The sequence below is a fragment of the Melanotaenia boesemani genome, chromosome 3 (genome assembly GCF_017639745.1).
Source record: "Melanotaenia boesemani isolate fMelBoe1 chromosome 3, fMelBoe1.pri, whole genome shotgun sequence".
In the NCBI taxonomy this organism is placed as follows: domain Eukaryota; kingdom Metazoa; phylum Chordata; class Actinopteri; order Atheriniformes; family Melanotaeniidae; genus Melanotaenia; species Melanotaenia boesemani.
The window spans coordinates 40,329,711-40,357,212 of NC_055684.1; the positions used below are offsets into that span (position 1 = coordinate 40,329,711).

General features: G+C 45.5%; 1 protein-coding gene across 8 annotated transcripts in view; it reads right to left on the bottom strand.

The window, feature by feature from the left end:
- The window catches only part of foxp1b (forkhead box P1b), a 206,740-nt gene that overhangs the window by 114,228 nt on the left and 65,010 nt on the right, over positions 1 to 27,502 (bottom strand). For 6 of the 8 annotated variants that reach the window (XM_041979490.1, XM_041979497.1, XM_041979496.1 and 3 more), the window contains one exon: positions 15,674 to 15,717. The gene's annotated coding sequence lies outside the window, so the exon portion shown is untranslated. Of the gene's footprint in view, positions 1 to 15,673; positions 15,722 to 27,502 lie in introns of those variants that run through there. The other 2 variants (XM_041979491.1, XM_041979493.1) reach the window with 2 other exon arrangements.

A 27,502-nucleotide genomic window follows, 5' to 3' on the forward strand; every position in this document is an offset into this window, starting at 1 on the left:
ACATATGGGCGTCGCCCCGTGGAGGACGATGGCGCTTTAACATCACACTGTTTCTTTCGTTTTTCTGCGTACCAACTGGTCTAGCAGCTCTCTGGTCTTCTGTGTGTCTGCTCCTCCTCTCCATCTCCTGCGTTCCGGGCTGGGGCGCTGAAAAGGGGGTAAAGGGAAGGATTCTAGGGGCCCATGATTGACAGGGGCCCAGAAGGGCCCTCAATGCAGCTGTAATACTAACAAAATTATCTAATACTCAATGATAAACTTACAGTGACGCAAACATTTTTGTTACAATGCATTGGTATCACTAAGTTTCTTTGTTTTAGAAACATTTATGATTCTATGCAGGTAAACGATTAGCAAGCTGCTAAAAACAAATCACGCATGTTCGAACAGACACAAGAGCAGCCGAAGAAGATGCTGCCAGACTCCCCCTCCCCACCTGAACATGCCCCCCTCCCCACCTGAACATGTCCAGGTGGCCCTGAGGAAGGAGGTGAGCAGCTGAGTGTTGAATTGATTATTGTGGAGAAAAAACTAAATTTTTGTGAGTTAATTATAATAAATAAAAATAGTTTGTATTTATTTTAGAAGGATTTGAATGGTTGAGAAAATGCTCAGCTATCTGTGTAACGTAGGTCAGGTCAGTAGTTTGGGACTCATCCTGCTTTCCAGTAGAAACATTTCTAGTGCAGCAGACTGGGTGAAGACTTTCAATCCAACCAGAGAAATACAGTGTGTGCAGAATTATTAGGCAAATGAGTATTTTGATCACATCATCCTCTTTATGCATGTTGTTCTACTCCAACCGGTACAGGTTTGAAAGCCTACTACCAATTAAGCATATCAGGTGATGTGCAGCTCTGTAATGAGAAGGGGTGTGGTCTAATGACATCAACACCCTATATCAGGTGTGCATAATTATTAGGCAACTTCCATTCCTTTGGCAAAATGGGTCAGAAGAGAGATTTGACGGACTCTGAAAAGTCAGAAATAGTGAGATGTCTTGCAGAGGGATGCAGCACTCTTAAAACTGCCAAGCTTTTGAGGCGTGATCATCGAACAATCAAGCGTTTCATTCAAAATAGTCAACAGGGTCGCAAGAAGCGTGTTGAAAAAAAACAAGGCGCAAAATAACTGCCCATGAACTGAGGAAAATCAAGCGTGAAGCTGCCAAGATGCCATTGGCCACCAGTTTTGCCAGATTTCAGAGCTGCAACATCACTGGAGTGCCAAGAAGCACAAGGTGTGCAATACTCAGGGACATGGCCAAGGTAAGGAAGGCTGAAAAACGACCACCACTGAACAAGACACACAAGATAAAACGTCAAGACTGGGCCAAGAAATATCATAAGACTGATTTTTCTAAGGTTTTATGGACTGATGAAATGAGAGTGAGTCTTGATGGGCCAGATGGATGGGCCCGTGGCTGGATCAGTACAGGGCAGAGAGCTCCACTCCGACTCAGACGCCAGCAAGGTGGAGGTGGGGTACTGGTATGGGCTGGTATCATCAAAGATGAGCTTGTGGGACCTTTTCGGGTTGAGGATGGAGTCAAGCTCAACTCCCAGTCCTACTGCCAGTTTCTGGAAGCCACCTTCTTCAAGCAGTGGTACAGGAAGAAGTCAGCATCGTTCACGAAGAACATGATTTTCATGCAGGACGATGCTCCATCACACACATCCAAGTACTCCACTGCGTGGCTGGCCAGAAAAGGTCTAAAAGAAGAAAAATAATGACATGGCCTCCTTGTTCACCTGATCTTAACCCCATAGAGAACCTGTGGTCCCTCATCAAATGTGAGATCTACAGGGAGGGAAAACAGTACACCTCTCTGAACAGGGTCTGGGAGGCTGTGGTTGCTGCTGCACGCAATGTTGATCGTGAACAGATCAAGACACTGACAGAATCTATGGATGGCAGGCTTTTGAGTGTCCTCGCAAAGAAAGGTGGTTATATTGGTCACTGACTTGTTTTTGTTTGGTTTTTGAATGCCAGAAATGTATATTTGTACATTTTGAGTTGTTATATTGGTTTCCCAGGTGAAAATAAATAAGTGAAATGGGTATATATTTGGTTTTTGTTAAGTTGCCTAATAATTATGCACAGTAATAGTCACCTGCACACACAGATATCCTCCTAAGATACTAAAACTAAAAAAGCCCCACTCCAACTTCCAAACATATTCAGCTTTGATATTTATGAGTCTTTTGTGTTCATTACGAACATAGTTGTTGTTCTATAATAAAATTAATCCTCAAAAATACAACTTGCCTAATAATTCAGCACAGCCTGTATTTCCATTTTCTAGATATCAGAAGATTAACTAGCAACAAGCATATAGCATCATATATGTTTCCCCACTAATCTAAAGCTTCGCCTGTGAGTCTAGAGATGTGGAGGTTAATTAGACTTCATGTGTTGCTACATGAGGGAGACGATGACGTGGAGGATTGGTAGTCAAATCAGTTTCCCTTCACGTTGTTGGTGAAATCACTGAAAGCACCTTTAAGTAAAACAACAACAACTTCAGGACTTGATAAGTGGTTTTCCAGGGAGAAAGCTCCACGTTGGCTCTTGGTGAAAAACGCTGAGTAAGGACAGTGATGGTGAATGAGACTGCAAGCATGACTCAGCAAGAGTGCACCTTTACCTCTCCTTGATATCTTATTACACAAAGTTGTACTTTTAAAAATGTGATTATTTAATTTTGAAGACGCTCCCAGCCGATGTTTGGTTGTAAATCTCCTTATTAATCTTTTGTTGCCTCTTGTTCAGTGATAATGTTTAATGATAACGCTCACAATACTGTAAATCCTAAAAAACGAGCGGCCATTTTGTTTTTGATGGTGTTTTAGCTGAGATTTGATTTGTTTCTCCACAGATTATAAATGCATTTCATTTTCATGGAAGAGGTTATTTTGTATTTAGGTTTTGCATTTTAAGGAATTGATCTTGAGATAATTAATTATTTTTTATTTAAAAAAGGATAGATTTTTAAATAAAAAGTTTCCGTCTTGCAGCAAATAATTTAATCTAAATTAACTTCATTGTAAGGAGCCTCACTGTCATTTCACAAATATGTATGATGGTCAAAATATCATTAAAATGGCTCATTTTATGTATTACAGTAACAAAATTTTCAGATGAGGCCACTTCAGTTTCTTTTCATGGGGCCCAAAATCTCTGGCAACACCCCTTGTTCCAGGAATCATCACAGCTGTCTGTGATCAGCTGATCGGCTTTTTTTGAGCCATGGGGTGCCGTGGCTCAGTGGGTAGAGTGGTCGTCTTGTAGCCTGAGGGTTGCTTGTTCGATCCTCAGCCTGTCGAGCTCATGTTGAGGTGTCCCTGAGTGAAACAGCAAACCACGAAATTGCTCCTGATGGGTCGTTGTTGAGCGCCTTGCATGGTAGCTTCCGGCATCAGTGTGTGAATGTGTGTGTGAATGGGTGAATGTGATGTATGATGTAAAGCACTTTGGGTATCGTTCCTGGTACAGAAAAGTGCTGTATAAATACGGACCATTTTCTCTCTCGCTGCGTGTTTATGGATCAGCTGAGAAGGAGGAAACTAGCGGTTCATGGTTCACACGTCACCCAGCTAACACGGTAGCTGCTGGTGGTAGACAAGGCTTATACTTCACTATGCAGGGGCGGGTCTAGAAAAGTTCTGATGGGGGGACAGGAGCACTGACCAGGAAAAGGGGGGCACAGATAAGAACTTTGTGTTTTCATCCAGATCGTCAGTTTCTTTATCAAAATCAGCTGTTTAACTTCATTAGTCAACATTTACTGGATTTATGACAGAAATTATCACCATGGAGACGGTTGGTGAGATGATGCTGGATGAATTCTGCATTACCATCTAGAACATGGTAGAAATGATGCAGAACCACATATAGAAGTACAATACATGCTGCATTTACTGACCCTTGGACATCTGATGTTTACCCAAGAGAAGCTCCGTTAACAGCAAATACAAACGGACAAATGAATCACTATTAATTAATTTGTAAGCTGTGATTAATCTGATTAAAAATCTGAATGTTCAGAACTGGTGCTGAAGCCAGCTGTACGTTAGTCCTGTGAGGAACCAGCTAAGAACCGCGTTAACCTTTTCATCACTGACAAATTCAATCAACCAGACTGACAAGACAACCAGCGAAGAAGAAAACGGGTTCATCTATTGGTTGATGAAGGACAACCTCTGTTTCCATGAAGCTGATCAAATCCTAGAGGTCTTGGGTTGATCAAGTTTCTATCAGAACTTTCTCAAAGTTCTTTCACATCTGACTGTGAGACATTCGCATCCCCATCGTCCCATATGCACCTATGTTATGACAGTTACGCTCTGCCAGTGAGTCTGCTAAAGACTCAGTTGTTGAAGGAGCATTTCCTGCTTGGTCAAGTTCCTGGCTATTTCAAGAATGCTGTCATTCATCCACTCTTAAAAAAACCCAAGCTCGATCCCTCCCTCTTTAGCAGCTATAGACCTATTTCACATTTGCCATTTATCTCTAAAATTTTAGAAAAAATTGTTGCTAAGCAGCTTACAGCTGCTTTAGAGACGCATCATATCCTGGATCATTTCCAGTCTGGCTTTCGCAGGGCTCACTCCACTGAAACAGCCCTGCTTAGAGTCACCAATGACATCCTGATACAGAGCGATGCAGGTCATTGCTCTGTGTTATTGTTACTAGACTTGACCTCAGCTTTTGACGCTGTAGATCATCGCGTCCTGCTGGACAGGCTGAAACACTGGGTGGGGGTTTCAGGATCTGCTTTTAAATGGTTCTCCTCTTACCTCTCTGGGAGATTAGTCTCCGTGGCTGCTGCAAAGTTTAAATCCTCTTCTTCGGCTCTTGATTCTGGTATTCCACAGGAATCTGTTTTGGGTCCTTTATTGTTTATTTTATATTTGCTGCCTCTGCAGCACATTATCGGCTCTTTTACAGATATTTCATATCATTGTTATGCTGATGATATTCAGCTTTTTATTTCTTTTAAACCTCAGGATGTTTTTAAGATTCAGACATTGCTTGGGTGTTTGGATGCTGTCAGGAGCTGGATGAATGATAACTTTCTTCAACTTAATGATGAAAAAACCGAGGTCCTTGTTTGTGCCCCTGACAGATTTTTACCTGAGATAGCTGAGAGTCTCGGCCCACTTGCCTCATGCATTAAGCCCTCGGTCAGGAACCTTGGGGTAACGCCTTGACCCTGCAATGTCCTTAGATGCTCATGTAAAATTACTTGCTCGCTCTTGTTTCTATCACCTCAAAATCATTGCTAAGCTGCGCACAGTTGTTTCATCATCTGATATGGAGATGATCGTTCATGCCTTCATCTCATCCAGACTGGATTACTGTAATTCCCTCTTCACATGTTTAAACAAAAAATACCGTCTCCAGTTGGTTCAGAATGCTGCTGCAAGGCTGATAACTAAATACCCCAAATTCACCCATGTCACTCCTCTACTAATCCAGCTGCACTGGCTGCCCATCTATTACAGGGTGCATTTTAAAATTCTGGTGTTTACCTATCAAGCCCTACATGACCAGGAACCTGAATACATCAGGGATCTCCTAAAGCTCTACGTGCCCAGCAGGTCCCTGAGATCGAGTCACCCACATCTGCTGGTTGTTAAACCAACACAGCTGAGAACTAAGGGTGACAGAGCCTTTACAGCAGTGGCTCCTGTCCTCTGGAACTCCTTCCTCTAGGCCTGAGATCTGTGGACTCCATGACCTCTTTTAAAAAGCAGCTAAAAACACATCTTTTTAAACTTGCTTTTACTTAGTTTTATTTGTTTTTATTATCTCTGTATTACTGTTATTTGGTGTTTTATCTCGTTGTTAAGCACTTTGTGATTTTATCTTGAAAGGTGCTATATAATTAAACATTTACTTACTTACTTCCACACTTAGCTTAACTCTTCTACTCAGAATGAGTTAGAAAGATTTGTCCAGCTCTTTGGCTCAACCAAGTACTGAAGAAGCTGCTGGACTTATGCCCAAGATGATATTGTTTGATGAAATCGTGATTGTGTATTTAAACTTAAAAAATAAATAAATAAATAAATAAAAATTATATGCACTACCTCCAGCCCTACGTGACAGCACCTGGTCCACCTGGACTCCAGCAGTCTGACGACCACTTAATGATGACGTCCATCTTGTTTGAATTCATGCTTGTGTTGTTCTTCCTCTCAAATGTAAGTCGCTTTGGATAAAAGCGTCTGCTACATGACTGTAGAATAGAATAGAATAGAATAGAATGTTTTGATTGCTTTCCCACAATGCCGTGTGCTGTAGTCCACCTCCTGTATGTGATCCACTTGAAGTGGACCGAGACCTACGTTTGTAGGTGGGCCAGAGTTCTTTTTGTTCAGTTTGTTTGGACATTCACGCCTCCCCACAGGAACCGGACTTTCCCAGTCAGAACTGGTGTGGATGCAGCGCTCTGGCTCTGGTTCCTCTCCATCTCCAGTCACAGACTGAACTGGTTTCTCTGTTCTGGCCCAGCAAAGAGCTGGTGGAGCACCAGTTTTTCAGAGCCGGTGACAGAGCTGCTGTTGGGCTTTTCTAGTTTCGAATCAAGCACCAGAGCCACCAGCCAATGTTATGTAATCTTATTTTTATTCCCAGCCTCTTCCAACACTGTTAGTTCTGACCCACCATGTCAGGTTTCCACTCTCACTCAGGATCCAGCTCCCCCCAAACCCCCAGACCCCGTCAGCTTTTAATATAAAAACCTCCAACTTCAGCCTGCAGACAGTGAAGCGCAGCAACTCCAACCCCTACACGTCACTCCACCTTGCATCAGAGAAAATATAAAAATGATGCTCACGCTATGTACGAACGGCACACACACACCCCGTCAATCACGTACAGAACACACCCTCATGACACTAATTCATCCACCACTCTGCCATAAAAAGCAAATGGAGAAAAGAATGAGAGATGTGGAAAAGGAAAAGAAATCTTTACAGACTTACCAACAAACACACTCTCAACATGGTCATGAAACTTTTCCCTGAATCAGATTCCAGCTGCAAATGTTTGAAATCCACTTTTTAAAAAGAGGAGAAAGCTGCAGGTATGAAGTAGCTGGAGTAGTGTGTGAAAAAGACTGAGCCAGACTGAAGGCTGAGAGGAGACTAGAGGTATGTGGTCAAAACACAAGAAAATCCGCTGCCTTGCTCCAGATAAAACATGCAGGAAGAGGCCAGGTTTGCATCAACACAACAGCAAGCAGCTGCCTGCTGAGAGCCTACCTGTCCTGGCCTCTTTAATTAGACCGGAGCAGGCAGAACAAATGAACACCGTCACACAAGAAAGAACAAAAGGAAAAAGAACACTTTCTTAATCCTCAAAAATGTCCTTAATGAGAAAAGAAGTTGGAGCGTAATTGACGGTCCCCAGCATGGATGTCTTTATTTACCCTGACAATAAAAACCACATTCAACAATCACCCCGTTTTTCTCAGAGCTGATAAAAATGCAGCAAGACAAAGTTTTAGGCACTGCATGAAGACTTCATCAAACTGGTTAATTACCACCTAAAAGACAAATTAAAATGTAAAATATTACATTTAATTAACTTATGTAGGTCATTTTTGGGTATGAGTTTTCATTAAATCTTCTCTATTAAAGAAGAAAAGCACACCTTATATTCGTTTACTCGTCCTCTTCAGCCCTCCTGGTAAGAGGTGGGAAAACAGAATAGAATGAAATAGAACAGAATAGAATATCTTTTCGTCATTGTAACAAGTATAAAGAGATCTGAAAGTGCCATCCAATCAGACACTGTATATGAAATGAGTATAAATGTACATATAAAAGCGGCTCCAGCAGAGACCTACATCCTGTTATCCTGGTTTTTATTGTTCTGGAACGTCTGGCTGAGTTCAACCAGGGTCCAGGGTGGGAACTGTCCTGAGTCTGAGCTTCGTAAGGCTACGGGAACTGTGTAGTTCTTCTAGCACTTGGAGGCAGCGGCTCTGGTGACCCTCTGCAGCGCTTTCCTCTGAGCTGCTGAGCCACAGATACATGAAGATGCTCTCAGTGGAGCACCGGTAGGACACCAGCAGTCTGTGCAGGGCACCAGTGCATCTCTGATGGGCCTTTTTCAGCAGCTCAGAGGTGTTCACGCTCCAGGTCAGGTCCTCCTCAATGTGCCCCAGGAAGTGGAAATCCGTCACCCTCTCCACACAGTCTCCACCCATGTTCAGTGGCATTATGTCCTCTCTTTTCCTCCGGAAAATGGATTTATAGCAGGTTCAGCTTGCTTTCTAAAGACAGCCACACTTATTTCCTCCTCCATCTGTCCTGCTTTCCTTAAGAAGAGAAATGGAGGGAATGTCCCGGTGAAAAAAAGAGAAAATCTAGAGACGCATGAGATGCTGAGTGACACGTAGCAGGGTGGCCAATCAGAGGCCGGGGAAAACGGGAGATAGGGGCTGAGGGGGGACACTAGATAACAGGAGTGGGGAGGGAGGGGGTGGGTGAAAGCAGGAATGAGAGCTCTGGAAAATAAACAGGGAGTACGGTTTCAAAGGCGAAGGGGGGGTCAGTGGAAAATAATAACAGATGGATCCAGAACGACCAACCCGGCCCTGGAGAGCAGATGATGTGAGGGGGGGCTCTGGCCTCTGGCCGCCTCTTCCAGACAGCGGCTCGGTCGACACCTCCGCTCGCTCCGGAGGGGCATCTGAAGTCACATGACACATATGGCTCGCGTGTTGTTGTGTAATAAATTCCTTTCATGTTGGACAAAGCAGGGTCACTGGATGGCGAACACGTGCTGGACGTGGAGCAAACAACGGCTGCCATGTTTAACTGGGGTGTCCCCATCCTGATGTTCTCCAGCAAGCCGAGCGTTTACAGACAGGCTCAGAGGAGACGGAGCTCATCGACTCTGGATTCATTCATAGATCCCTCATATCAGCCTCACACCGACAGGGTGGGGGGGCAACGCAACCTCAAAACCAAACCAGTTCTCTGTTAAGGGTGGGAGAGGTCTGCAGATACCAGTACAAAAAGATATGCCCTTCTTTCCACTAGAAAAGAGACGTTTCCGTTTCATTAAGTCCACAGTAAAGCGTAATTATGTCCCTAAAGACCCGAATCAGCAGCTGAAGGAGAAAAGAACAAAAAGAAGTTTCTTCTTCAGTCATTACAGATTTTTTAAGATGTTTTTCTTTTATTCTGCTCTTTGAGTCCATCAGACAGAAGAGAAGATTCACCAACTTGCTTTTCAGATACTGTTAGTTTCGGACAATAATTTGGCCTTCAAGCTTGAACACGTTTGACCTCTAGACCAGCGCAGGCCCACGGAACCGGACCAGACTGGATCTGAAGGGACCAGAGCAGACTGGACCCGAAGAGGCCGAAGCCACATGGGCCGGATCAGAGCCGATGGAACCAGAGCTGAAGGGATTGGGGCGGAAGGAACCAGGACCAGGTTTCAATGAAGATGTTTGAAATAAAAATCACAGCTTTTAAATGTGTATATAATGACTATGATGGTGCAAGAGGAATCCCTGGAGGAAGATACTGGAGAAGAAATAATTAGCTTGTGTGAGATAATTATTAGCAAATCCCATCAAAAGAGGTTTGATGCATTTTTTCTGCAAGAAAAAAAGGTCATATTTTTGGATCATGAGAAGACGAGTATTTCAACCAGGAAGTGGTGACCAATCAGCTGTTTAGTTCACTGACACCGAGGTTGAGTTAATTATAGAGCACAGACATTTTAATCAGGACGGCGCGTCGGCCATCTCTTCCTGAAAGAGGTGGTGGACTTTAAGCTGCTGAGGGACGTTGGTGTGGAACGGAGAACCAGGATAGTCCGGTTCCCTTCATGAGCTGTGAGGAAACTACCGGAGGACCAGCGGGGAAAACTATTTGCTCTACTCATGTCTTACTTTATTGAAAAAAAGAATTAAATATTAAATATCTGAACTGATTAGCTTCTTCCTGCCTATCAGATCGTTCATGTGGTCATTTTACTCTTCACTGCCATTTAAAACATAACCACATTTTTAAGGTGCTGACTGTCAAGGCTTTAATTTTCCTCAGATTTCTGTGTTATATTAACACAATGCTGTATATCATTAAATTCTGGTGGAAGGAACCGGGGGGGTTTGGGGGGGGGGGGGGGGGGGGGGGGGTGCAGCATCTGGCCTGCAGCCAATCAGCTGCCACACCCAGCAGCTCCGTATTAAAACACCACATCTTTGAATCTTTTCCCCTGAACGTAGTTCAGATCATCTGTGGACAAGGTGACAGAAGAAACGTTGGTGGCCCCCCCCCCCCCCCCCCCCCTCGGTGACGTGGCCGCCAGCCCCGGGGCAGGACTGGCCAATGACACGAGCAGAACAAAGTAGAGCGCTGTAATATTTTATATTCACCGACCTCATGGGAAGCGGCATTAAAATGGGCCGAAGCAGCTCCAGCACACTTGACTCCCTGCCACCACGTCCATGTTTATGATTAAATTAATGGTTCTGTAAGATCATCATTTTTAACACTACTCATTAATATTTCACAGGAAGTTAATATTAATCTGATCAGAAATTATCTCCCTTCAATAATTCAATATAGGCATTAATAATTCAATAAAAAGAATGTTCTCCGTAGCAGAGCAGGAAATACTGGAGACATTTCATCAGTTATTGTGAGAAAATAAAACTTAGAAAAGTCAGATTACAGCAGAGTTATCCAGAGCTGTTCTTCACACGAGCAGAGAGCTAAAACACAACAGCATCCTTCAGGTTTCTAAAAGCAGCGACTAACACAGGCCGCTACCGATGGAGGACCAGCCATTAAAGCCGGGAACTTCCCAGGATCCTCTGCAGCAGATTTACAAGCATTTTTGGACCCCAGATTTGCCTGATTGAAAGCTGAACCTATGTCCATGTGCAGTGTAATGACAGATGAAAGGAGATATTTCATAAAGATGTACAGTGAAGACTGATAAACTATTAATCACACGGCTGGACAATGACACCGGCTAAATTTAGACACCAAACTGAAAACAGCCTCCTTCTTTCCCTAAATTATTCATTACAAAGAATCTGGAATTAAGCCTCATATTCCACCTAATTTCACTGAGAGCCACGGCCTCCTGTCCTTCCTCCTCCTCATCCCTTTCTCCATCCCTCCTGTCCTTCCTCCTCCTCATCCCTTTCTCCATCCCTCCTGTCCTTCCTCCTCCTCATCCCTTTCTCCATCCCTCCTGTCCTTCCTCCTCCTCATCCCTTTCTCCATCCCTCCTGTCCTTCCTCCTCCTCATCCCTTTCTCCATCCCTCCTGTCCTTCCTCCTCCTCATCCCTTTCTCCATCCCTCCTGTCCTTCCTCCTCATCCCTTTCTCCATCCCTCCTGCTGCTAGTTTTCATTCTAGTCCTTTTTCCCATCTTCAGGGGAACATTTTGTTTATTTTTAGTTTTTTTTACTTGTATGTTTGTCAGCAAAGACCCGAACCAGGACCTGAGAGATGCATCTGGACCTTCATCTGATCCATCTACTGTTGACTGAAGCCTCATCAGAAACGGTCTCCATGGAAACGTGGCTGTCAGGAAGCCGTTCTTAAGGAAGGGAAACGGAGAAAATGCTGAGGTCACATGATACAAGAACTGGACTGAAGACCAGTGGAAACGGGTCTGACGGAGGGACGGATCCTCCCCAGAACCTGGACCTCAACATTATTGAAGCAGTGTGGGATCATCTTGGTAGAGAACAGAACAAAATGCAGAAACATCCAAAGAAGAACTTAGGAAAGTCCTTTAAAGTTCCAGGAGAATTGTTCCTGAACACTGAGATAAATAAAGTTTTTCTTTCTGTGAGGAAGAATAAAGCTACTCAGACCAAATCTCGACTCGAGCTGGTTAAAATGGTACAAATGTTTTTTGTTTGTTTGTTTTTTTTTTGTCATATCTGCTGGATTTCAACTGACTCAGCACTTTTCCACAGTCTGCAACGTTAGATATGACCCTGTTGGGTCGTGGCTCATGTTAAACAGTCTGCATCGTTTATTTAAAGCAGACCGTTAGCGTCTGTTGCTAACAGACAGTTTACCTGCTGCTGTGTTTATCTGATCTCTACACAGGTGGTCATTACATTTCTGCACTTACAAGATAATCTTACTTTATATCCTCACACTTTAGGGACAAACAGATGAAAATCCTACAAAAAGGAGAGGAGTTTGAACATCTTCAGCTGGGATGTGGAAGCTGCTTGAACCTTTTAATTGCTCTGACACTGGGATGTACATTAATGTTAAACAGAGCAGTTATCATGAGTCATTTCCCTACGAGCTGCAGACAAAGACTTTGGTTGTGCTCCATATCCTCCCCTCAGTGTTTCTCCAGGTCCCTTCCTTGTTTTATCCCCTGCTCACAGTAGCAAACAGAGTTGTATGCAAATACTGAAAGCCATAATGTAATATATTGTTTTGTGTTACCATTTGAATATTTAAATGCTACGTTTTAGATCCAGATATTCTCATTTCCATATATTGTGCAGGCTGAATGCAGACAGTTAAGTTTACCCTCATGGGGGGCTGAAGACCTTGTGTGACGTCTGCCTCTTTTCTGCACAGTTTTAGCTTGACTCTGTCATTTTGCTGATTATGTCGTTTCTGCATACGACTTGTTAAGAATCAGTGTCACCTATGTTTAATAAAGGACCGCTGTATGTGGCCTGTGTCAGAGCCACAGAGTTGGATGTGTGAATCACCCACGTACATGCCACTTAATCAAATTGGCAAAGCTGATAAGCCATATTTACATAGCAGTGTTGCTGGGCGTGATTACCATCAGGAAAACTTCCCCCCACGCTGTAATGGAGAGTTGGAATATAAGTTAGTGTGGGTTACAGCTGCCCTCGGGAAAATAGCTCAATTACACCCGTGGATACAAACACTCATGTGGCCGTGGGAGTGGTAAACAGATGTGGGGTGACAGTGTGTAGTACATGCAAGCAGCTGTTGCTTCATTCATTCCCTTGTTCTCTCCCCACAGCTCAAAAAGAAAGCCACGTTATTTGCTTATGGTGCCAGATTAAGCTTCTCAGAATGTCATAAACGTGTAAAGCTAACGTCTGCTGCCCTTTTCCTCCCACTGCCAAACACAACAATCAGATAGCATGAAGTGGACGTGGTGTGTGGACTGACTGACCTCCATACAGGCTGCTTGGATCTGCAGAACTGCATCAAACCGGCTGTGCTTCAAGGCCACATGAGAGCATTCTCAACTATGTCATTTGATGTTATTTTGTCTCGTGCATTTGCACGTGCACAGTGTATTGAAAAGGACATCCCTTCTGGCTGTTGTCTCATTGGGAGCCTACCTGTCACACAGCTGATATGATGCTCTTTGAATGCAGCGTGTGCATGTGATCAGAGCTGCAGCGAGAACCCCCAGATGACAAAGTGACTATGAGTGTCAAAGCAGCCTACAAACAGGCCTGTCCTCTTCCAGACAGGAAGCTGGGAGCAGCAGAGGCGCTGCCTTGTCTCATCTGCCAGCAGCGCTCGCCGCCTCATCACAGCAAACATGTCTGATGTGCGCGAGTCCATGCCGGACGGCTGATTTGATGTCGGCCTGTGTGACACATCTGTTGCTTGTCACATTGTGTTGAGGCCGTCTGCGAACTGAGGGCAACCGCAGCAAATGTGCTTCATGTCGCTGCTTTCATGTTTACAAACAGGGGTCACCGTGGTGGGCGTGGTCTGGAGGGTCAGGAGGCCTTACAGGGCACCACGTGACCCTGAAGTCTGCAGCACGCGTGTGAGGCCTCTATCACAAAATGCATCATCTGCTATAAAATCTTATCAGATTATTCCAGTGCTGATTATACATGAAAGAACAGAAAAAACTATGGATCTTAGTTGCTTTATCACCCTGGAGGAATTTCTTCTAGCTCGACTTTACCTGCTGAAACTCACTTATTTGTCTCCCGTGTTTAATGTGTCAAAGCAGCAAATCTAATCTGTACCAATTGTGTGTTTCTCACTAGTTGCTCTTTATGAACTGTTTCCCACCAAACTTCCGCTGTCAGTTTAAATACTTGAGCAATGACCAGGGCTTATTGGATCTAACCGATCCATCCATCTATGAAGTACACACACTACATCAGCAGAAAAGGAACGACACAGTTTGAGTCAGTGGAAGCGCTAAAGAAGCTGAGTGGTATTTGTTGGTGGAGCTGCAGCAGCTTAGGAGCTTCACGAGCACATCTCTGACCGACGTTCCAATTAATATTCAAAAGTGTGGCTCGATAACAAGTTTAGGAATCATTTCCATGCACAGTGGAGGTGCATTCGTAAATTACTTTGAAAACGTTCTGGTAAAGCTTTGATTCGTGATTTGTGACTATTTCCAAATATTTGGATTAGCCTACGTTTCGATCTGAGACTAAAGATAAAAGAAAAAAAGTGAAATTTGAGAAAAACGAAGGTTTGTCTCTGTGAATAATTTGCATGAACATCAAACTCCAGCCTGTTATGTAAATGCAATCCTTCTTCAGAGGGTGGGGAAAAACTTGTGAAGGCTCATTTACATTGTCAAATGACACAACACTCATACTTTCCATTTACTGCAGACGCACCAACCTGGAAACGATAATTGTGTGTAAAAGCTCACAGCTAAGTCGACGTAAGAGTGCTGATATAAAACAAACTGAAATGGGGTTGAACAGGATACGACATGATGGAATACCGTGACTGTGCAGCGGCGTGGGCACAGCGGGGAGCCACAACGCTTCTATGGGCTCTAATATATTCAAAGAGGGATCATTTACTTAGGGCTTGCATCCAAGGATCAGTCTGTCCTTCATTAGCCTCAATCTGACACGGATGTGAACAACATGCTGGCCTGCCAACATGAATGCAGCCCCTCCTCTCTGAGCTCCCCGTCTCTCTTTTCTGAGGCCTATGCTGCAAATTCCTCTGGAATATCACAGGTTGTTAGCATTCCAGAGAGAATTTTACATTGGTGTACACTCAGGCCTTAATTAGAGACTCTACTTGATCATTCAGCAGCTGGGCTTTATTAAAAATACGCTGTACCCCCTCCCGGCTCAGCCTGGAAGAGCTAACAGACAGAAGAAGAAAATGAGTGTTCATTCACATGTGGGACGCCTTGAAAATAAGTATTTACACAAAATTAAATATCTCTTCTGTTCCTTAAAACCTCTGCAACAGATCTGGATCAGAGCGCAGCATTCCAGCCCTCAGCTCCATCTAGAACCAGAACCGAAGTCACGTCAGCTACACCTGACCAAGGTCGACAGGGACTGGAAAACAAACAGCGAGTTTGAGGTGAAGTCCTCCCTGCGTGAAGGTTAGCGAGGTGTGTGTTTACACTACACCGCGGCTCTGAAGGAGTTTTGCAGAATGGAGTCTGCTCAGGGCCGCTGTTTGTTTTTGGCGTGTTTATACATCACACATGGAGTAATGACTTCTAGGGTAGTCTGGCGCGCAGGTTCACGGTTGCCCTCAGACCAGACAGTCTCGGACTGGGCAGCATCGCATGCATCGGGACGCGAGGGCATTGCTTTCTTTGCAAAACATGTCTTCTCATCTTGTGGCATTAAGCTCACTCAGAACAGTTTTCATTTAAAACGCTCATTTGAGAAAATGTTCCTCTGCTGACGTTCAGGTGAGACGCTTACTTTGATCTCCGGCTCCACGCGACGTCACCACCGGAGTCTCCTGGCTGGTCCAGCAAGCAGCACATAGATGGAGATTAAAGAAGAAGAAGAAGAAGAAGAAGGCAGGAAGTAGAATGGAAAAAGAGAGAAACGGGAAATAATTTAACACAAAGGTGAAAAAACACTTTTTTCCAGAACAACCTTCAAAAAATAACCATGAAATCAGCTCTGATGCTATTTGGCTAATGACTTTGTGTGTGTGCATGTACACACACACCTCTGAATTACGTACGACAGCAGCAGTGAAGGGACACAAAGCGGGTCACTTGCAAATTAATATTCACTCCGGCAGAATTAAATTGCTTCCCTTTAAATATCCGTGGATACATATTTAGCAAATAAGAATTCCCCTGATTAAGCAAATAATGACACAGTCCAAAAACTGTAACTGGGTCCAAATTCATTGGAGCATTGCTCTAATTGCATTTAAACCCTGCTCCTCCCCAACCTTAGATCAAGCATTTTTTAATTACTGGCTTCTGAGGACTGAATCCCCACAGCACTGATGGGAAAATAAAAATAGACCATGTTTTTATTCAGAGTTCATGAAGCTCCAGCTGAAGTGTGTTTTATTAAAGTGGCTGGATCGTGATGTTTAACTTTAGCCTCTTAGCTGAGCTCTAGTCATTCAGAGCCCCCTTCACCTCAGCTCCTTCCCTCTGCCTGGGAAGAAACGGCTAAATGTGTTTCCTGAAAGGGAGGAGAGGAGGAAAAAGCCCATCCTGCTCCCTGAATCACCGCCGTCCTGCCAGAGCCGACGCCACTGGCCTTTCTGCAGAGGCAGCAAAAATTCCCCGAGAGGGGAGCGTCTGCCAACTCAAACAGGGCTCATTCCCGTCTCCCTGGGCCGCCCATGTGGGCCTGGCCTGGGCTTCCTGAGGGCTCGCTGCAGCTGGAGGACTTTGAATAAAGGTAACGGCAAAGTCACAGCTACTGTAAACTTGTGAGGCTGCTCCCGTCAGCAGGACGTTCCCAATCAAAGCAGAAACAACCCCACCCAAAACACAACGCATTGTTTTTGTTCCACTGCCCCCCCGACCAAACTTCCCACTAATCACAAAGAGAGTACCCGGGCCAGAAGGCGAGCAGCGTTCCCTGATCTACCCGGGCCAGAGGGCGAGCAGCGTTCCCTGATCTACCCGGGCCAGAGGGCGAGCAGCGTTCCCCGATCTACCCGGGCCAGAGGGCGAGCAGCATTCCCCTATCTACCCGGGCCAGAAGGCGAGCAGCGTTCCCCGATCTACCCGGGCCAGAGGGCGAGCAGCGTTCCCCGATCTACCCGGGCCAGAGGGCGAGCAGCATTCCCCTATCTACCCGGGCCAGACGGCAAGCAGCGTTCCCCGATCTACCCGGGCCAGAGGGCGAGCAGCGTTCCCCGATCTACCCGGGCCAGAGGGCGAGCAGCATTCCCCTATCTACCCGGGCCAGAGGGCGAGCAGCGTTCCCTGATCTACCCGGGCCAGAGGGCGAGCAGCGTTCCCCTATCTACCCGGGCCAGAGGGCGAGCAGCGTTCCCCGATCTACCCGGGCCAGAGGGCGAGCAGCGTTCCCCGATCTACCCGGGCCAGAGGGCGAGCAGCATTCCCCTATCTACCCGGGCCAGAAGGCGAGCAGCGTTCCCCGATCTACCCGGGCCAGAGGGCGAGCAGCGTTCCCCGATCTACCCGGGCCAGAGGGCGAGCGGCGTTCCCCGATCTACCCGGGCCAGAGGGCGAGCAGCGTTCCCCGATCTACCCGGGCCAGAGGGCGAGCGGCGTTCCCCGATCTACCCGGGCCAGAGGGCGAGCGGCGTTCCCTAATCTACCCGGGCCAGAGGGCGAGCGGCGTTCCCCGATCTACCCGGGCCAGAGGGCGAGCGGCGTTCCCCGATCTACCCGGGCCAGAGGGCGAGCGGCGTTCCCCGATCTACCCGGGCCAGAGGGCGAGCGGCGTTCCCTAATCTACCCGGGCCAGTGGGCGAGCAGCGTTCCCTAATCTAACCGTGCCAGAGGGCGAGCGGCGTTCCCTAATCTAACCGTGCCAGAGGGCGAGCGGCGTTCCCTAATCTACCTGGGCCAGAGGGCGACCGGCGTTCCCTGTTTTAACCGGGCCAGTAGGCGACCGGCGTTCCCTGATCTAACCGGGCCAGTGGGCGAGCAGCGTTCCTTGATCTAACCGGGCCAGTGGGCGACCGGCCTTCCCTGATCTAACCGGGCCAGTGGGCGACTGGCGTTCCCTGACCTACCCGGGCCAGAGGGCGACCGGCGTTCCCTGACCTACCCGGGCCAGAGGGCGACCGGCGTTCCCTAATCTAACCGGGCCAGTAGGCGACTGGCGTTACATGATCTAACCGGGCCAGAGGGTGACCAGCGTTCCCTAATCTAACCGTGCCAGAGGGCGAGCGGCGTTCCCTAATCTACCTGGGCCAGAGGGCGAGCGGCGTTCCCTGATCTACCCAGGTCAGAGGACGATCGGCGTTCCCTGTTTTAACCGGGCCAGTAGGCGACCGGCGTTCCCTGATCTAACCGGGCCAGTGGGCGAGCAGCGTTCCCTGATCTAACCGGGCCAGTGGGCGACCGGCGTTCCCTGATCTAACCGGGCCAGTGGGCGACCGGCGTTCCCTGACCTACCCGGGCCAGAGGGCGACCGGCGTTCCCTGACCTACCCGGGCCAGAGGGCGACCGGCGTTCCCTAATCTAATCGGGCCAGTGGGCGACCGGCGTTCCCTGATCTACCCGGGCCAGTGGGCGACCGGCGTTCCCTAATCTAATTGGGCCAGAGGGCGACCGGCGTCCCCTAATCTAATTGGGCCAGAGGGCGACCGGCGTTCCCTAATCTAATAGGGCCAGAGGGTGACCGGCGTTCCCTAATCTAATCGGGCCAGTGGGCGACCGGCGTTCCCTAATCTAATTGGGCCAGAGGGCGATCGGCGTTCCCTAATCTAATAGGGCCAGAGGGCGACCGGCGTTCCCTAATCTAATTGGGCCAGAGGGCGACCGGCGTTCCCTAATCTAATAGGGCCAGAGGGCGACCGGCGTTCCTTAATCTAATAGGGCCAGAGGGCGACCGGCGTTCCCTAATCTAATCGGGCCAGTGGGCGACCGGCGTTCCCTAATCTAATTGGGCCAGAGGGCGACCGGCGTTCCCTAATCTAATAGGGCCAGAGGGCGACCGGCGTTCCCTAATCTAATAGGGCCAGTGGGCGACCGGCGTTCCCTAATCTAATTGGGCCAGAGGGCGACCGGCGTTCCCTAATCTAATAGGGCCAGAGGGCGACCGGCGTTCCCTAATCTAATCGGGCCAGTGGGCGACCGGCGTTCCCTAATCTAATTGGGCCAGAGGGCGATCGGCGTTCCCTAATCTAATAGGGCCAGAGGGCGACCGGCGTTCCCTAATCTAATCGGGCCAGTGGGCGACCGGCGTTCCCTAATCTAATAGGGCCAGAGGGCGACCGGCGTTCCCTAATCTAATCGGGCCAGTGGGCGACCGGCGTTCCCTAATCTAATTGGGCCAGAGGGCGACCGGCGTTCCCTAATCTAATAGGGCCAGAGGGCGACCGGCGTTCCCTAATCTAATTGGGCCAGAGGGCGACCGGCGTTCCCTAATCTAATCGGGCCAGTGGGCGACCGGCGTTCCCTAATCTAATTGGGCCAGAGGGCGACCGGCGTTCCCTAATCTAATAGGGCCAGAGGGCGACCGGCGTTCCCTAATCTAATCGGGCCAGTGGGCGACCGGCGTTCCCTAATCTAATTGGGCCAGAGGGCGACCGGCGTTCCCTAATCTAATAGGGCCAGAGGGCGACCGGCGTTCCCTAATCTAATAGGGCCAGAGGGCGACCGGCGTTCCCTAATCTAATCGGGCCAGTGGGCGACCGGCGTTCCCTAATCTAATTGGGCCAGAGGGCGACCGGCGTTCCCTAATCTAATAGGGCCAGAGGGCGACCGGCGTTCCCTAATCTAATAGGGCCAGAGGGCGACCGGCGTTCCCTAATCTAATAGGGCCAGTGGGTGAGCGGCGTTCCCTGATCTACCCGGGCTAGTTCCCATCTTGAGAGCCAGAGAGACATTAAGCCTAAAGGTTTAAAAATACGAGCAACTTAAAAATGATTAGTCTTATTTTCTTATTGAGCGAAAACTGGAGCGGAAACCAGAACAATCAAACCAACTGACTTTTTTCTGCTGAAGTTAGAATCACTAATTAGTTTTTGTTCTCGTAAAGCCAACCTGAAAACGAGCAATTAGAAAGAGAAAATGAGCTACGCAGCGGAAATAAGAGCTCACACCGACTCGGGATGACTGGCACCTGCTCGGGCCCCACTAACCCCGAACCCTTTGCTTAGCTAGAAGGAGACCATTGCAGATCTATACGACCACATCAAACCAGGGCTGTGCAGATGTCTGGAACACCAGGCTGGGGAGAGGTTCCCACCCACCAGGCTGACCACAGCAGCAGCTGCTTTCAGCTCAGGGCCGAACAGTTCCCCCTCACAGGTGCCGAGTTTCAATGAATTTCCTCTTTCGAGGGTATATAATAATTCTTCTACATGTATTATTGTTTCATTCAAACAACAGGGGCTGCTACCTTCAGGCAGTTATATCTCACAGAGTACATTTCTCCCGCTGAGAGGTGTTCGTGTTCATGTTTGGCCAGTCATCAGTAGTGAATGTAAAACTTGTGAAAATTATCTATTTGCAGGAATTTCATCGTTATTCCCCAAACAAGCAGTGGCGGGTGTTTCATCACTGTCGGACTAGAGACGGATGGGCTGTCAGTGCTTCCCCCCTTCCAGGATCCAGCTCCTGGCCTGGGAAGTGGCTAAAAAAGGCCGGTCCAATGCTTTCTAGGGCTCTGCTTTTTACTGGGAGTAATTCTCAGATGCCAAATCGCTGCCAACGTCCTTGCAGCCAATGGCAGGGAGGCCAGTAAGTTCACATTAACTGCAGAGCGTAAGTGCTCTGAACATCTGCTCATGAATGAGAGCGCTGCCCACTAACTCAGCCAGTTGAAGTCCACTGATGAAAAATTCAACGTTCTCCTCGTTGGCACGCTTGTTTTGGACTATTCTCCCGAGCCCTCAGAATTATATTAAGAGCATTTCTGCCCGGCCTGGTGTATCTGAGAGAACAGCTGGTGCTGAAAAGGGATCTGCTGCTTGGCAAGAGCTCAGGGACTTCGCTCAGGATCTGCCTTCTCCCCCACCATTTGTCCTTGAAGGAAAAATATACATTGGTGTTTAGGATCCAGGTAACAATAAGAAAGCAAAGGATTGGACTGATTTCACCAGCCATGTGCACAGAGCACAACCAGCGAATCCATGTGGAGAGGAAAAGCAAGACGGAGGGGCAGAAAGTAGATCTCCTAGGAGACGTATTCAGATGGCCCCTCCTTTGTTTGGCTTGTTTAGCTCATTAGACTGGTAACTAGGAGGAATCGGCCCCCCAACTCTGCAGTACGGACTCCAACTAATCAGAAACAGCAGCAGTCTGTTCAGGGGCAACTAGATCAAAGAAAATATGATGTTCTGACCTTCAGCTGCAGCAATAACGTGCCTCACGATGTTACTGTGGAGACAAACGTCCACACGCCGGCCAAGACGGAATAATGTACGAATGGAGTTTTAAATAAAAAATTCAGAATCAGTGAAAAGGAGGCTGTGTTCGCAGATCTGTGGTGATCACAGGAAACTAAATGATGGCTAGTTAGGAAAGAACTGATTGGTAGGCTGATGAACCAGCTCCGACCAATGACCTGCCAGGAAACTTAGCTGGTTTTAGTTGATTCATTTGCGTTTCCAGTAACAAAGAAAGTCCCGTCGTCGGGGACGTTTGTACCCCGAAGTCTTCAGGTTTTCTTTTAATAATCAGATAAAAGATTATTTGCAAAAATATCTGATTACAGTTCTTGAAAAATCAGAAGTGACCTAAATCAGTCAAATTAAATTAAATTAAATTAAAATTGTCTGGTCAAAGCTTAAAAGAACAGTGGAATCAGAGCATTTCTAACATCAATCAGGTATCAGGTGCCATTCATTTAACCATTTTCTGCTTGCAAACCTTTAAGGTTGGTGACAGCAGAATGTGTTAAATCGCTGGTCTACATGTGTTGGGTGCAGATTGTGACATGGACAGAACTGGAGGTAACAGATGTTTTCCAGCCGTCCACTGAGCTACGCTTGTGCAAGCTGATGAGGGTTTGCACAACCGGCCCAATGCAAATAATGTATATATGTATTGAAAATGTTTAGGGAAGTGATGACTGCTAGCAAACACTAAGAATAAAAGATTACCAAACTCAGTAATTTCACTTCTTTCTTTCTGGAAATACAGTTAACAGATTTCCTTCACGTCAGCACGGAGCACAAATGGTCCAGAAATATTTATCACTGTCCATTTAATCCAAATCTCAGCCACACAGATTCCACATATGAAAGCTTGCAGGAACTTTAGGTTTCTTGCCCTTTAAAATTTATACACCGAATAATGTGGAAATTATATAAAAAATAAAAGAAATGGGGGGGGGGGGGGTTCTGTGAATATGATACGGCCAATGAAAACCAAGACGATGTCTGCAGAGAAGCTCATTTAGCTGGTGACAAATGACAGCACTTTGTCTTCCTGACAAGATCCCTCCTTCATCAAATGTCCAACTTCACATGGAAATAGGAAATCACACATTATCACACTGACAAACAATTACAAGCAAGTCATTAGCAGCAACCCTGGGCCTGGAAGCATTAAGCAAACACCACGCTAACCCTCAGCTGAAACACAGGATGCTGCTGAAAACACAGTGACAAATCAATCATTACACAAACAACCCCAAACTCATTGTTGGGGACATTTAAATGCTTGGAACGAGGGTGATAACGGTCGCGTGTGCTGGCTAAATAAATCACAAGAATAATATCAAGCTATCAAAAGTTCTGAACAAAGATTTATGTCTGTGCTGATGACAGAGCAGAGCTAGCTTCATATTAAAATCAACACTTTCAGCAGCTTTTTCTGCTCCTCACTTAATCAGATGCAGAGCATTAGTATCTTTTTTAATCCATCTCCTGGTGTCAGCCTGCAAATGAAAACGCAAGCCAGTGTAAATATGACTGCTTACTTCCAACGTTAAAATTGTTGACACCTAATGTAATTTCAGCGGGACACCCAGCTGAAAGCACGCGGGGGTAATATAATGCTCTTAATGAGAATTCCTTCCAGCTTGAGACCTTGGCAAGATAGCCATAATGCATGGCTTCTCCTTTTTAATAAAATAATTGTTCCAGTTATTAAAGATGAATCTCATCACAGTGGAGATGACAAAATAATTCATTACCAAAAGCAAGGCTTTAAATAGCTGCAAATTATCACCCCCTCCCAGACAAATGGGCTTGTTACTTCACAGAAATATTACATATACGCTGCCCCTGAAAGCAAAGAAATATTTTCTATATTATCTATGTTAAAGTTTACAGATGCATTAACATTAAAAACTGTTAAAGCTTTAAAAAATGAAAAAAATTCAATCTGTGTGATTCACGCTTGTAATTTATTCATCTTTTATAATTAAAGCATAATAACGTCTTTTATGTTAATCATTGTGTTTAAGTTCATTTTAAAGGAGGAAAACATAGTAATTCATTAGCATTAATGCTAAAGTAAACTGCCATTTAAACATTTCTAATTTTTGAAAGAAACATGCTGTGAGTGTTTCTCTGCACAGACGTTTCTCTCCTCACCGCCACATCTAACAGACGAACCCAAACAGGCGCTAGCCGCCTGCAGGATGAAGCACATATTCATGCTTGTTTAGGAACCTCCTGTTTTCCTGGTAAAGCACCTCCACATGTAAAAAAAACCTGGAACACGTTTGAACCAAGCCATCCCTCCCACCCCCACTCCTTCCTGTTCACCACCATCTTTAACCTTTATTTATGCCTTCAAAAGAGATCATTTACAGTGATGGCATGGAAACTTCCCAGCATGCCGTTTTTCAGTCTCTCCGCAGCAGGCTGTCCGGAGGAAATGCTTTATGAAGCTCCTGCCCACATGGAGAGCCGCTGTGACTTACTGTTGCATTACTGTCTGAAAGGTAAAGTTATTTAGACCAATAAAAGGCTAATATATTGTTGGAGTGGAATTACACAGAAGTTATCTCTGCCTTAACAACATCAGTGCAACCTCTGATGTTGTTCAGATCAATAAAGCCCATTAAAGCCCAGAGCTGCTGCTCAGACCAGGCCGACGTCCTGCTAGCATCGGAGAGCGCGGCGGTCAGGCCAACATGAGCAAGACTCTTCAGACCATGAAGAGCTTGAATCTGCACCGTTCTGAGTCTGTGAGGAAGATTTAAAACCAAATCTAATCTTTGGAAAAACTGCCAGAACTTTATACGATTTATTAGTGTTTGCTGTGATGACGTCACTGCAAACGTAGACATACAGATATATATATATATACATGTCTGGGTAAAAAAAAAGAAAAAGAAAAAAAAAAAATATATATATATATATATATATATATATATATTTATATACATGTCTGGGTAAAAAAAAAGAAAAAAAAAAATATATATATATATATATATATATATATATATATATATATATATATATATTTATATACATGTCTGGGTAAAAAAAAAGAAAAAGAAAAAAAAAATATATATATATATATATATATATATATAGATAGATAGATATATATACACACACCCAGACACACGCACCTCGAACTAAATGTGAGTTCCCATCATGCTGTGCTCTTCTGAACAGTGTTCACCAGGTGATGCAGTAAAACACCCTGGTCTGCAGAGACCACCACAGTCCAGTTTCTGGTCAGAGAAATGAAGGCGACAGAAAGGAGAAGGAAGACTTGTGCACGTGTTTGTGTGTGTGCATATGTAGGACTTCTGGAAGTGCATTCACGTGCACGTGTAAACTGCAGCACACTGAGACAACACAAGAAACCACAGGAAACAAGCTATGACGCTATCTCTATCAGCACCCGACATGACAAACAAGGTCTCTCTTCTTGTCTTTAAAGTACAAAATGTCCCCTTTGGCTTCAGCGCCGGTGGTAGGAAGTCTAAAGACGCCGCTCAGGTGGAGGAATTGCACACGAGTCATAAGCCTCGAGAAGAGAAGAGAAGAGAAAAAAAAGAAGAGTTTCTGGTTTCTCATCTCCCAGGGTTCCTCTGGACAGATGTGGCTGCAGAGGAAACTTCTCCCACAGGTGTCACCATCATCTTATTGCTACATCTTTTTCTAAAGCAGATTAAAGTCAAGCTAGAAATTCAAGAGGTCTGAGAAAGTATTCCTAAACAAAAGACCTGCACACAGCAGTCCTAGAAGCCTTTCATTTCGCTGATCTCATCTAAATCATTGATAAGTGTGGAGCCTGCACACGGCACTCATCACAGCCGTGACGGAGAATAATAACCCAGAAAAACCATCAACTGTGATAATGTGATATTATCCAACAATAAATACATAAAAAGCAGGAGAAGAAAGACAAAGAAGAAAAAGGACACAGAGGAAAGAAGAAATCTCCAAGCAGCAAGTGAGAGCATAAATAAAGTGTGCCACATCTTTTACCTTCTTCAATTATCTGCCTTTTGACATGCAAGCTGAGCACAGTGTAATTAACATCTCAGGAGATAATGGGGTCGCCACTCACTGATCAATCTCACACATATATTATCTTCCTTTCACCAACCCAACCGCCTCTCATTCTAGGACAGAAATATTCCAAGCCTGCTTTTTTCTCTTTTTGGGAGGCGGCCTTTAATAAAACTCTGGTAAAAGGCCTAATGACTCATCCAATTGAGCTCATCTTCCAAAACATCAATTAGACTGAGACCCAACTTACAAAGCCGGTGACTGTAAACAGTAAATCTCTCCGGGTTGGTGCAACGCTAACACTGCTGTCCACAGTCATTAAAACTGCAGCACACCAAGGAAAAAGCTAAAAACATGCGAGGATCCGGCGGAAGTTTCCGGGTTTTTATCTATTTTCTAACAGGATGCAGTATGCTTGGCTAATGAATGGAAATGAACATTCAATAAAAAGGACTTTATTTACAACTGACGACACGTCTCGTTAACACGATAAAAAGTAAAGATGCACTGGAGCCCGCCAGGTTACGAGACCGGATCCGGAGACACGTGGATCCGAGTACGGTTTTTAATTGGTATTTTATATGCTTTTTATTGTGTAAGGCGCTTATGCTACTTATGCATGAGAAGTGCTTTATAAATAAAATTTGACTTGATTTGAATTTGATTTAGAGAATATATTTGGAGTAATATTCCCTTTCTGTTTCTAACCATGTACCAATGACAGAAAACTACTAAATATGTTACTAGCTGCAAGTATAAAAGCTATGAGAAAGAACTGGTTAAAGTTTTTCCAGATCTGGTTAAAATGGACTGAGTGAAACCCTGAAGGTCTGATTTCATCTGTGGGCTTCCAGTAGGGCTGCAACGATTACTCAACGTTGTCGACAATAAAAATAGTCGACAACGAATTTAACCATCAACTATTGTCAGCAAAAAAAAAAGTAGTCTGGGACTCCTCCACATTAAATTTACTAAATACATTAAATACATGAGGTTTGTACAGCGTCCTTGCGTACTACGGAAGTACATTTAAAGACGAGGAAAGTCGCACTTACATAACTGAAAGTGAAACAAGAGCTATTTAATAACTATGAGATACATAATCTGATTGGTTAACTAGTTGTTTTAATAGCCGGTGAGTATTCGACTATTAAAGCCATTAGTTGCAGCCCGAGCTCCCAGTTCATCTAGAAAGAAGACAGAAGGGATCATCATGGCAAGAAATAAACCAAAAGACTCGGTGAGGATGAAATGATGACTGGTTCTGTAATGTGTTGCTTTCCTTCAGTAAAAAAGATTAAAAAGCAATAAACAGTTATGTAAAATCTGCAGAAACATCTAGTCTAGACACGACCGCACTTCATTAGAACATCAGTTCATATATAATGCACTGTATGCTATAAAGTCAGGATTACACCGTTTCCGTACACGACGGGACAATGTTAAGCACATTTTCCACCAGTTGAAATAATTTAAAATTAAACATTTTATTAATTCCAGAAGGTTGATAAAAATTGTAATTATAATAGATTATTAATTGTAATAGTAAACTATAAAACTCTTGTGATTATGTCAACCCGCTAGGCTGATGTTCCTCTTCCTCCCTATACCCCTATGCTCCTACCCTTATACCTACCTACGCCCCTAACCCCTAAGCCTACACCCTAAACCCTACACCTATACCTGCCCACCAGCCACTGACCCCCCTAACCCCTAACCCTAAACCCTGGCCTGTTCCCTAAACACTACACCTAACCCTGACCCCTGCACCTGTACCCTAAACCCTACGGCTATACCTAAACCCTACACCTGTACCCTAGCCCCCTAACCCTAAACCTAAACCCTACACCTGTACCTATACCCCACACCTACAACTATGGTGCGGTGGATCTGGGCCTTGAGTGACCTGATACTCAAGGCTTGCTCCTGTGCTGCCATGATTAGTGCCTCTGTCCTTCAGTCAGCACATGGGAGAGGTGTACTTTCTTCTGTGAGATACTGTATATATATGTGTGTGTGTATATCAATGATATATATCAATGTTTATTATTCATAATATTATTTGACTTTCAGTTCCTGTTCGGTTGTTGCTGCTCCGGAGATTAATAAAGTTTTCTGATTCCGACTGACTGGCTACAGGTGACATGAAAAAGTTGGAGGACGTGGAAGCTGCAGATCGTAGTTTCACACATTCCTGGTGCAGC